The following is an 11,837-nucleotide window of genomic DNA, read 5'->3' on the forward strand; positions in this document are numbered from 1 at the left end:
GAATCTCCTCTGCTCTCTCTCCAACTCAACCACATCCTATAGTGTGGCTCCAAGTGCGGCCTAATCAACAGTGTAACCCAACTGTTATATTCCATGCCCTGACCGAGGAAGGCATGCATGCCATATGCCTTCTTCACCACCCTACCGAGCTGTGTTGCCACTTTCAGGGAAGTAGGAATGGGGTGCGAAGGATAGTTGCCTGACACAATGATGGCATCGAGCATGTTGGAGGATTCCCGAGCTTCCTACTTGTCAGTGCTCACTGATACAAGTTATTGCAGAGTTTAAATCCGAAGAGCCACCAAGCTGTCTGTAAACATTACCATCATCAGTTCCTCACCCTCTTCTTCCTCCTGTGAGTAAAGATAGTTCTGGCTTTCCCCAGGATCTTGAGCTACCTTAAAGATCTTCCATGCGTGAATAACATCTTCTCCAACAAGCTGCTCCCTGAACAAGTTAACTTTGAAACACTAAATGAAGTGATGATCTTGCTAGAAGATTTCATCTGAGCTGCATTCCTCAAAATTGTTTAAATGGTTGACATTGTTAAACTGAAATCTGGCCCACTCTCCAGCTGATGCTCACCTGCCTCTAACCTTCTGAGTACTCGTATTTTCACACCCAAAGTGATGTTCTTTCTCAACACGTTACCCGCACTATCTCTTGCTGACCCTTTCCAGACATTATGAGTTGAAATAGGACGCGTTTAACATCACTGGAGGTGAACTACTTGTAAATCCTCCCACACTCCAAAAAAAAGACGTACGGGTTAGGAAGTTGTGGGCATGCTATATTGGCGCCAGAAGCGTGGCGACACTTGCGGGCTGCCCCCAGAACACTACGCAAAAGATGCATTTCACTGTGTGTTTCAATGTACATGTGACTAATAAAGATACCTTATCTTAAAACAAACTAGATTACTGCACTTCATTGGCTGAGTAACAAGAATGCACTGCACTGTCATTGGCCAAACATTGGTATTGGTTTATTATTGTCACTTGTACCATTCATACAGATCAATTCATTACACAGTGCATTGAGGTAGTACAAGGTAAAAATATTAATACAGAGTAAAGTGTCACAGCTACAGGGAAGTGCATTGCAGGTAGATGATAACAAGGTAGATTGTAAGGTCAAGAGTTGTTGCGGAAAAGTATCACACTGACTGGGCAGGCATCTGCTTTAGAGATCTTTATTGTAGCATGATATCATGGAGAGCTCAGACTCCTAAAAGCGGAGTTCTGCAGCTCTCCATGATATCATGCTACAACAAAGATTTCTTAAGCAGATGCCTGCCGAGTCCGTGTGATACTTTTCCACAACAATTGGCGACGAGGATGGGATCCTCTTGGTGTCCTAACACCTTCCAAGTTGGGGAGGAACTACTGGACGGGCACTGGCAGTATCCCCGAAAAAAGAACCTGAGTGGAAAAGGGTATTGGCGTCCTAGCTGAAAGGGGGACGGCCATTAGAGTAGACTAGCGCCCGGGCTGAAACGGCCAGAGACATCCTGGCTGGAAGGGGGATGGCCAGTTTTGCGCACAACGGGAGCCCTAGCTGAAAGGGGGGCGGCCCGAGAGAAGAAACAAAGTGCCCTAGCTGAAAGGGGGGCAGACCGGCGTCCTAACTGAAAGGGGGACGGCCGGAGGTATCTACCATTGGTTAAGGATTGGAGAGTCTGCTGAGGAAATCTGAAAAGCACCGGTGAGCGCTGTAAATAGGCTCTTGGGGAAAATAATTGAGTGCATTGATTTAATTGGGCAATTGAGTATTGCCCAATTAAATTGAGTAATTAAATCGAGCCCAATAATTGAGTAATTTAAACAATGGGAGCTGCCAGCAGTTGAGCGGCTTCAGCTGATCCTGCGGCCCTGCCCCGACGAGTCAGACCACAAGAGACCTTGAAAGAAAGTAAGAATACGGAGAAAAGAATGAAGACTGTGAAGAACGCTCGGCAGAAGGTAGGAGATCCTCTTGTGCCTCCGGGGTCACCAGCAGATACGGTAATTCGGGAAACAGATGACAGCTGGTATGCTGTAACTTTCAGCAGCGACCTGTATGGCTGGTCGTGGGGAGATTGGCCATATGGACGAAGTTTTAAGATTCCTCTTATACAGACCTGGTGGGATGAAATAGCAAACGGGCATGGCGGCCCTCATTGGGATTTTGAGTATATGATGGGGTACTTAGAAAAATGGACAAAGTGGCTAAAACACCAGCCACCCAAACAAAGGAAGAAGGGGAGTATTGGGGGATGAGGGCTACAAGAAGGGCCCGACAGGAGCCGGTTGTCTCTACCTCTACTGCAGTGCAAGTGGCCCCAAAGATTACGATAGGGGATGTTCCAATAAAGCCTTGGACCCCCTCAGATGCACGATCAATGGTGGCGGAAGCTCCCAACCCAATAAAAAGACCAGCCGCGTTTCTCAGTTGGCTGGAGCAAATGTGTGAAATCTATAAGCCCCTTCCGGGAGACCTGAGAACATTATTGAGATGTGCAGATGGGAGCTCTTGGGCCACCCTGAGGGACACCCTCCAAGTCCCGCCGGGGGAAAATGGTGATTGGCGAACAGACGATACTCTCGTCCATCGGGAAATGAATCTCTAGAGCATTGGCTAAAAACAGGGGTAAAGAAGCCATTATGAGAGCTGGCCAGAGGCATGGGGATTTGGGAGAGGTCACCAGATGCCTGCAAAAGAAGGACGAAAGAGCCCCTGATTTTATAGCCCGATTCCGGAACACCTGGGAGGAATATGCCGGGGTCCCCTTGGAAGACGGGCCACTGGCTGTTCAAACGTTGCTCAATTGCATGTTGCCCCAGCAGGCACGGGCCTTTAAAATGAGAAACCTAATTGGCAGGCTATGACATGGCCGCAAATTGTACCGGCAGGAGCATTGGAAGAGGAGCCAGACTCAAGGTCAGAGAAGGGATAGGTCTCAGGATATATGTAGGAAGTGTGGAAGGAAGGGGCATTGGGCCCGGGCGTGTCGAGCACCCCCTGTAGGGAACCCGCAGCACAGGCCGAGCAAACTAAGGGAGGAGTGATTTCCTTCTCTTATGGTAACCCTTTCCCACAAGAATGGGGGGCCCGGGGAAGGTGGTGGTACAGGGAGCAGTCATATCACTTTCCCACGACTCCGAAACGCAACCCACGGTAACCCTCAGGATAGGAGACACTCACCTGCGAGCCTTGGTTAATACCGGCGCTACCATGTCCTCTGCACCCCCCCCCCCCCCCCCCGGGATTACCCCTTAGTCAGCGAAAGGTAGTAACTATAGGAGTGGCCGGTATTCCCTTGACCAAGCCCTTATCGGAAGAAGTTACGGTGATAGTAGAATAGAAGAGGCCCTAATAGTTTCCGAGTCCACTCCCCTGCCTCTATTTGGACGCCAATATGGCATGTATATGGAAGTGCCCTCCCCCCCGGTGCACATCAGCTGACTTCCCTGCTCATTGAACCTGAAACCGTCCCGTGGCCTGTGTTATACTGCTGGCAGTTGAAGAGTGACCCCTTCCATGAAGTGCTGATTCAAATGAGGCAGGCCCTAAAGAAGAGGGCCTCTGTAAGATGCATTCTGAAGGGAGTGAAATATACCCGCAACCCTATCTTTATTTCAGAAAGGAAGGGCTGGATATTCCGGTAAACTTAACCGCAGAACAGAGGCCCCTATTTCGCCAGGGGACAGATTCCGTACTTCATTTAACCATCACCCACGCCCGCCTTATCATGCGAAGCAGATAGGTCCAATGATAAAACGATTGCGACCAGCAACAACTATAGATCGATTTAAAGACCAGAAGAAGGTTGAGTGTACCTGTCCGGAATTTCTTACTTGTCAGGAGATCCGTCCTCCTATCCGGCAAAGTTCCAAAGACAGCAGCCACCCGAGGTACCAGGTCTAGCAGACCCCTTGGCATTAGAGGGGGTAGACGCAAAATTATGGGCCTTGCACAAGACGCAAGTGGGCCGGGTACTCATTGCAAAGGACCATTGTGTTACACTAAAGAGAAATGCTGTCTTGCCATGTATTAGACAATACCGACTGGCCGCCGAAGCAGAAGAAGGCATAGCCCCGGTGATAGATTCATTGCTCCAGTAGCGTTTTGTGCAAGACCTGAGAGCCGTTAACGATATTATGATTCCAATAGGTCCAGTGGTGCCTGATGTCAACATGATTCTCTCGTCTTTTCCTGCCGATGCTGCAGTATATACCGTAGCTGACCTGTGTTCCGCCTGTTTCTCCACCCCCCTCCAATCGGAAAGCCAATATCTGTTCGCCTCTACGTACAGGAGACAGCAATACACTTGGACTCGATTGCCCCAGGGGTACACCAAAAGTCCTGCCGTGTACACAGCAGCAGTTAAGCACGACTTGGATGAATGCCAACTAGGAGAGAACTCCACTCTGCTAGAGTACGCTGATGACCTCCTAGTAGCGTCCTCTAGCCTATCAGAATGCGCGAAGGACTCAATACCTTTGCTCCGGTTTTTAGCTGGCCGCGGCCACACAGCGTCAAAGACTAAACTACAATTCTGCCAAAAGCAAGTACAATACCTTGGCTTTGCTCTAACAGCTGGCACTCGACAATTAGGCTCCGATCGCATCCAGGCCATCTTGCAGGTGCCGCAGCCCCGCACCAATAAAGAGGTCTTGTCCTTGCTAGGAATGGTGGGTTATTGTCGGCAGTGGATACATGATTACCGTCTGCACGATGCAGTCCTCCGCACTGCCACTGCAAAGGAAGCACCTGCACAGGTACAATGGACTCCAGAGCGAGAGAATGCATTCCAGGTTCTTAAGACAGCTGTAACGACAGCCTGAGCCCTGGGGCTTCCCAACTACAGACACCCTTTTCAGTTGCATGTTTGTGAAAAATGTCACGAACCAGCAACAAAAGAAACACACTGAGCATGATTTAGTGTTAAAAACTATTTTATTAATCACTACTTATGATAATACGTAAAATAAAAGTGAAAATGTTAGTATGTTAGAATTCAAAAATGTTAAACCTTGAACGTTAACCCCAAAACTAAACTCTTCGTGTGTGTGTGTGACAAAGTCCAAAACTCCCAGTTCCGGAATGGTTCTTAAAGTTCAGTTCCGCAAGCCATAAGGTGAAACATGAGCAAGGGCTTCTTCAACAACCACCATTGTCTGAAGATAAGATGTAGATGTAGAAAAACATAGAGAGAGTACATACGAAATCCAAATGTTCCACGATGGAACCCAAACGACACCTCAGCGTTTACTCGGTAGTGACTTCCTCACCCCGAAAAGCATCCGAACCGTGGTCGTCCACACACAAATACCTGTTTCCTTCTACAGGTCAGCAACAAAGTGAACTCCACCGGATTACTTCCAACTTCCATACATGGATTTCAGTGGCAAACACAGTTATTGTTTCTCATCCATCGATAGAGAAAACAAGCAGGCTGGTGTCTCTCTCCCTTCTCTCTCTCTTTCTTCTTCTTCTTCTTCAACAACGTCATTACGTCCTTTATCTTCTATTGACGTAAGCACGCCCCATACACACACACTCTCTATCTTAAAGGGACTTTCACTGAGTCTGTAACAAAAAGGAGGATTTGCCACCAGACCCCTCACTCAAAATCATGGGGGAAGAAAACGACCGGTCGCCTACTATTCTACCGCCCTCCCAGCAGTGGTATTGGGCATGCCTGCCTGTCTCTGTGCCGTGGCTGCAGCAGCGGTGATGGTCGAAAAGTCTTTGCAACTAGTTCTTGACCGTCCCTGTGAAGTGCGGGTGCCCCAGGCAGTTATGCTGCTCTTAAACTCCGCCGCGACTCAACATTTTACCGCCTCTCGACGCACAGGATATGAAGTGATTTTGCTATTACACCCCAATTATACATGTCGCCCGCAATCAGTCCCGCTACCCTTGTTCCTGAACCTTCCAAGGAAGATGAGCATGACTGTGATACTGTCGTCCAGTTTTCAACTTCTCCCAGAACTGATTTGGAAAGCAGACCCTTTACCGAACCCCGACTTGATCCTCTTCACCGATGGATCTGCACATAAGCCAAGAGATGACCTACTCCTTGCTGGCTATACTGTGGTGGATCCACACCAGACACTGGAGGCCTGTGCATTACTTCAAGGCACTTCAGCGCAAGCGGCAGAACTTTTTGCCCTAACCCGTGCTTGAAGCATCAGACAGCCAATATACATACAGACTCTCTCTACGCTTTCGGCGTCACTCATGATTTCGGCCAAATATGGAAAAACAGGGGCTTCCTTACATCAGCAGGGAAGTCTATTAAACATTCCCAACTTGTATTGAACTTGCTCAAAGCAATTCAGTTACCCAAGCAAGTAGCTATTATTAAGTGCGAAGCGCACACCAACGCAACAGATGAGATTTCCCAGGGGAATGCCCGCGCTGATCCGAAAGCCAAAAGGATGGCAGCCGCACAGAAAGCTTTCCGCGCCTCCAGTGACCCTCCTATCCCTGCTTTAGAACCCTCTGAATTACAGGCAGCACAACAAAACTCTAGCCCACAAGAAAAACGGACTTGGGAGAAAACACAATGCCATTAGAGGGATGGCTTTTGGTTTCACCCAGATGGGCGGGTGGTATGTCAAAGAAACCTGTTTTTGCCTGTGTCGCCTCGTGCCTGCACAGGCACACACGGGCAAAGGAGGAATGCAGCATGCGGTACGCACCCGGCATAACCCCAACCATACAGAAACTCACTCCATCCTGTCTGGTCTGTCAGCAAAATAACCAAGGACCAAGGGTGGTCAAGTATGATCACCTCCCGATGCCTAAAGTGCCCTTTGAAAACTTACAGATTGATTTTGTACATACGCCCCAGCCTCGGGATATAGATATATGTTGGTAATTGTGGACATGTTCACCCGTTGGGTAGAAGCCTATCCTACGTAAAAAGATGATGCTTGGACGGTGGTAAAAATATTGTGGAAGGAACTAATACCGAAATATGGAATACCCATGGGGATAAACAGTGACAGTGGTACTCATTTTACTGGCAGGATAGTGAAAGGTTTAGTGCGGGCCTTGGGATTTCGATGGCAATTGCTCATTCCTTACCAGCCTGTCATCAGGGATGGTAGGAAGGACCAATGGGGAATTTTAAAAAACCCTGTCCGAAGTATGCCAGGATAGTAACTTATCATGGCCTGAAGCCCTCCCTATAGTATTGTATGCCCTGCAAAATAGAAAAAATAGGGCTACTGGAGTAACGCCTCATGAAGCCCTTACGGGACACCCAATGACCACGGGCCAGACCTCCAGTATGCACCGAGAAATTGGCTCTAATATGGAATGATGAGCGAACTTTGGCCTATGCACAGGCCATATGTAAAACAGCGGCTGAGCTGCATGAGAGGATGAGGCAGGCACAGGCACCAGTAGGAGACACCCCCATGCACACTTTTCAACCTGGGGATCAGGTCTATGTAAAAAATATCAATAAAGATTCCCTTTCTCCTAGGTGGAAGGGACCCTACAAGGCACTGCTGGCCACTCGCACGGCCCTGAAAGTCAACGGAAAGGAGGATTGGGTCCATGCTACAAGGTACAAGCAGCACCACCAACTGAAAGAAGATGAAGGAGCTTCTGTTGGGACCATTGTTGGGGGGAGTGATGCTGAGGGAGGGTCAGACCTATAACACCTTCTTGTCCCTCTGCTACTCTTATGCTGAACAAAGTGGAGAAGGGCCCTGCTGGGTCTGTGGGGAGCTGCCCCCACACAGCCATGTGGCCCCTATGGTGGTGACTCCACTCACCATGGCTGAGGCCTCTGTGATGATACACTTTGACAGTACCACAAATTGCAGCATTACCGGTAGCAGTAACTGTGCCAAAACTAAGTATCAGTGGCCCTGTTTGTTTGAGAGATGGTACTATCGGCTCCCACCTAAAGATGAGACTCAACTGTTGCCTAAGAATACTATCACCCCTTTTCCAGGACTTGCAGATACTTTCTGCTATTGTCATTGGAACTTAAGCACTCCCTATCAACTAGGAAATTCCACCTGTGCAAAGAATCTCACTGCCTCCGAGGGGAACCTTCCGCAGCCCCTGAATGGTACATATTGGATTTGTGGAAACAGGCCATTTCCTTGGTTGCCGGGAGAGAGTTATAAAATCTGGCTGGCAGTAGTACGTATGACTGGCTCCCGCAAAGCTAAAGATAAAGGCTGGAGCAGGTGTTGTTACTTGGCCTATCTCACACCCCGATTAAGAATCTTTAGAAATGTAACAGCTCACCCCCATTGGGAAAGACAGAAGCAGGTACAACAGAATCTGAACGGTTTTGGATGATACTCTTTCCCTCGTACGGGACTGCCTGAGCAGCCAAGGAAATAAAAAGGATAGTAGCTGCCATGAAGCTAGCCAATAAACCAATGAGACAGCAGATGTATTAGAGGAGATACAAACAGAGGTGAAGGATTTAACCACTGAAGTGATTGCCCTTAGGATGGTAGCCCTACAAAATAGAATGGCCTTAGACTTATTATTAGCTGAAAAGGGAGGAACGTGTGCCCTAATAGGAAGGGAGTGTTGTACCTACATTCCTCACACCTCAGAAAATATAACTGATCTCAGCCGACACATTGAAGAAAAGATAGATGAGGTAAGGAAGACTGGGGAGCAATTTAAGACCTTTGATGAGGGAGAACACTGTGGAATGTAATAGAGGGATAGTTTTCTGGCTGCGGAAGCTGGGTCACCCATGGGATTATAATAGTGGCAATGGTATGTGTACTAGGGTGTTGTGTACGTGGAGCATTGAGGCTGTGCTAGATCAATTAGTCAAAAGGGTCTTGGGTGACAGAGGCAGTCCCAAGACGGTTCCTATGTTGCCCCGGGTGGTCCGAAAATGTAGTTGGGGCGAGGAAGCCTACCCTAGCCTCAAACGTCCCTTCCCAGAAGGGTACACTCCTCCGTAAAAAGAAGAGGACGAGGTGTGTTGATCTAAAAGATCAACAAGGAGGGAACTGTGGGAGAAATGTGAAAGACAATCGACAATGTTCTCGAATTTCCGCAGGAGGGGAGCTAGAGGGTTAACTTCTGTTCTGCTGATAACCAAAGATGTAGGTTATGAACTTTGCCTCAGGCTTCTGTGCCTTGTCTGTCACGTCCCATCCAGGATGTGGCAGCCTGCTTATACTTTGTTCTTCAAGAATGCTAGACTAAGGCTGAAACCATGGTTGCTCACTTCTGCCATTTATTTCTGTTGCTCAAAAAAAAACGCAATTTGTACTTGGATGCTTGTAGTCACGTACTCATGTAATATAAATAAAGGTTGTAATCTCTTGGTCGGGCAGAGCTGCAGAACTCCGCTTTTAGGAGTCTGAGCTCTCCATGATATCATGCTATAATAAAGATTTCTGAAGAAGATGCCTGCCGAGTCCGCGTGACACTTTTCCGCAACAAGAGTCCATCTCATTGTACAAGGAAACCATTCAATAGCCTTATCACAATGGGATAACCATTGGGATAGCAGGCAGGCATGGTAGTGTAGCGGTTAGTGTAACGCTTTACAGCGCCAGCGACCCGGGTTCAATTCTGGCCGCTGTCTGTAAGGAGTTTGTACGTTCTCCCCGTGTCTGCGTGGGTTTCCTCCAGGTGCTCCGGTTTCCTCCCACATTCCAAAGACGTACAGGTTAGGAAGTTGTGGGCATGCTATGTTGGTGCTGGAAGCGTGGTGACACTTGCAGGCTGCCTCCAGAACACTATGCAAAAGATGTAGTTCACTGTGTACATGTGACTAATAAAGATCTTATCTTAAATTGTCCTTGAGCCTGGTGGTATGTGCCCTCTGTATCTTCTGCCTGCTGGGAGAGGGGAGAAGAGAGAACGACCTGGGTGGGTGAGGTCTTTGATTATGCTGGCTGCTTCACCAAGGCAGGGAGAGGTATAGACAGAGTGGCGGGGAGGCTGGTTTCCGTGATGCACTGGGCTGTGTCCACAACTCTCTGCAGTTTCTTGTGGTCCCGGACAGAGCAGTTGCCGTACAAAGCTGTGATGCATCCAGATAGGATACTCTCTATGGTGCATCGATAAAAGTTGGTGAGTGTCAAAGAGGACATGCCAAATTTCTTTAGCCTCCTGAGAAAGTAGATGTGCTGGTGAGCTTTCTTGGCTGTGGCGTCTATGTGGTTGGACCAGGACAGGCTGTCGGTGATGTTCACTCCCAGGAACTTGAAGTTCTCAACCCTCTCAACCTCAGCACCATTGATGTAGGCAGGTACACGTACACCGCCCCCTTTCATTAAATTACATATTGCGATCTCAGTTGCTGATCATCAAATTACATATGCACCCTCAATGGCTGACCGGTCATGAACAAAATGTTCAACAAACTGGGAAATGATTGAGCTGCTAAGTTTTAACAGTTTTCTTTTTATTTATTTTCCTGCCAGGCAAAGAGTGCTGTAAGGAATCAGTGGTTTGAAGGACAATCCCTAGTGGGTCACTGTGTAGTTGACACAAAAAATTTTGCAGAGGCTGGACTCTGGAGCAATACACAAAATATGCTGGAGGAACTCAGCAGGTCAGACAGCATCCGTGGAGGGAAATACAGTCGACATTTCAGGCTGAGACCCTTCATCGGGACTGGAAAGGAAGAGGGCAGGCGCTAGAACAAGGTGGGGAGGGGGGAGGGACACACACAGGCAGGGGACAGGTGAGTCCAGGTGAGGGGGGGGGATGGTAGGTGGGTGGGGGAGGGGGAGAGGATATAATAAGCTGAGTGGTGACAGGTAGAAGAGGCAAAGTGTTGAGGAAGAAGGAATCTGATAGGGGAGGGCAGTGGACCATGGAATAAAGGATGGGATAAAGTTGAGGCCCCACAACTGATTTCTGCGACACCACGCTACTTACTGATGGCCAATCAGAAAATGGCTCATTAATTTTGACCCCCTGTTTTGTTAATTAACCACTTCCCTATCAATGCCAATATATCACCCTCAACCCCATGTACTTTTATGCAGTACTTCATTAAAAACTTTCTGGAAATCTAATTACAGTACATCTACCTGCTGCACTTCAGCCACCCTGTTTGTTATGTCCTCAGAGAACTTTAGCAGATTTATTAGATATAATTTTCTTTAACACCCTATTATCTCTTATTATTTTCTAAATGTCTGGCCTACATCAGTTTAGTAATTTCCCCCTTCTCTGGAGGAGTTCAGTTGATGAAGAGCCACCTTCTTCAATGATTGCAGTCCTTCTGTTGATTGTATTCCCACAGTACTGTTGGGGAATTCCCATTGCAATACATTTCCAAGTCAAAATAGTGTGCCGCTTGGAGGGGCGAGTGGGTGCGCTGTTGCTCCTGTCCATCTTGGTCATGGGTTTCGGAGATGTTGTTGCAGTAGTCTGCGTGAGCATCTTCAGTGCATTTGTAGATGTTGTACCCGACAGCCACAGTGAACCAGTGCAAGAGGAAATAAATAACGAGGTAGCAGATGAGATGCTAATGAAGTGATAGGTTTTGACCAGGATGGTGACAAGCTTGAGTTTTGTTAGAATTGAACCCCTCCAACAAAGCAGAGAGTATTCAGTCAGATTCCTACCTTGCATTCTGTAAGTGGTGAAACAGCAGGGACTCAGTCTGTTGGCTATTCTGTTAGACAGCCTCTGCCCTGTTCATTGAAGGCACAGTTTTTTAAGTGAGGTTAATGGGTGGATAGTTGGTCTCCCACTCCCTCCACCCCACCCCAAAGATGGGCACAGCTGTCACCTTGTTGCACAATTAGCCCATTCCTACATGTTGCCCAGAGCACACAAAATACAGGCACGAGCACTGTTTAAAATACCATTTCTTTCTTCATGTGCAT

This window comes from Pristis pectinata, chromosome 20, assembly GCF_009764475.1.
Source record: "Pristis pectinata isolate sPriPec2 chromosome 20, sPriPec2.1.pri, whole genome shotgun sequence".
Taxonomy (NCBI): Eukaryota; Metazoa; Chordata; class Chondrichthyes; order Rhinopristiformes; family Pristidae; genus Pristis; species Pristis pectinata.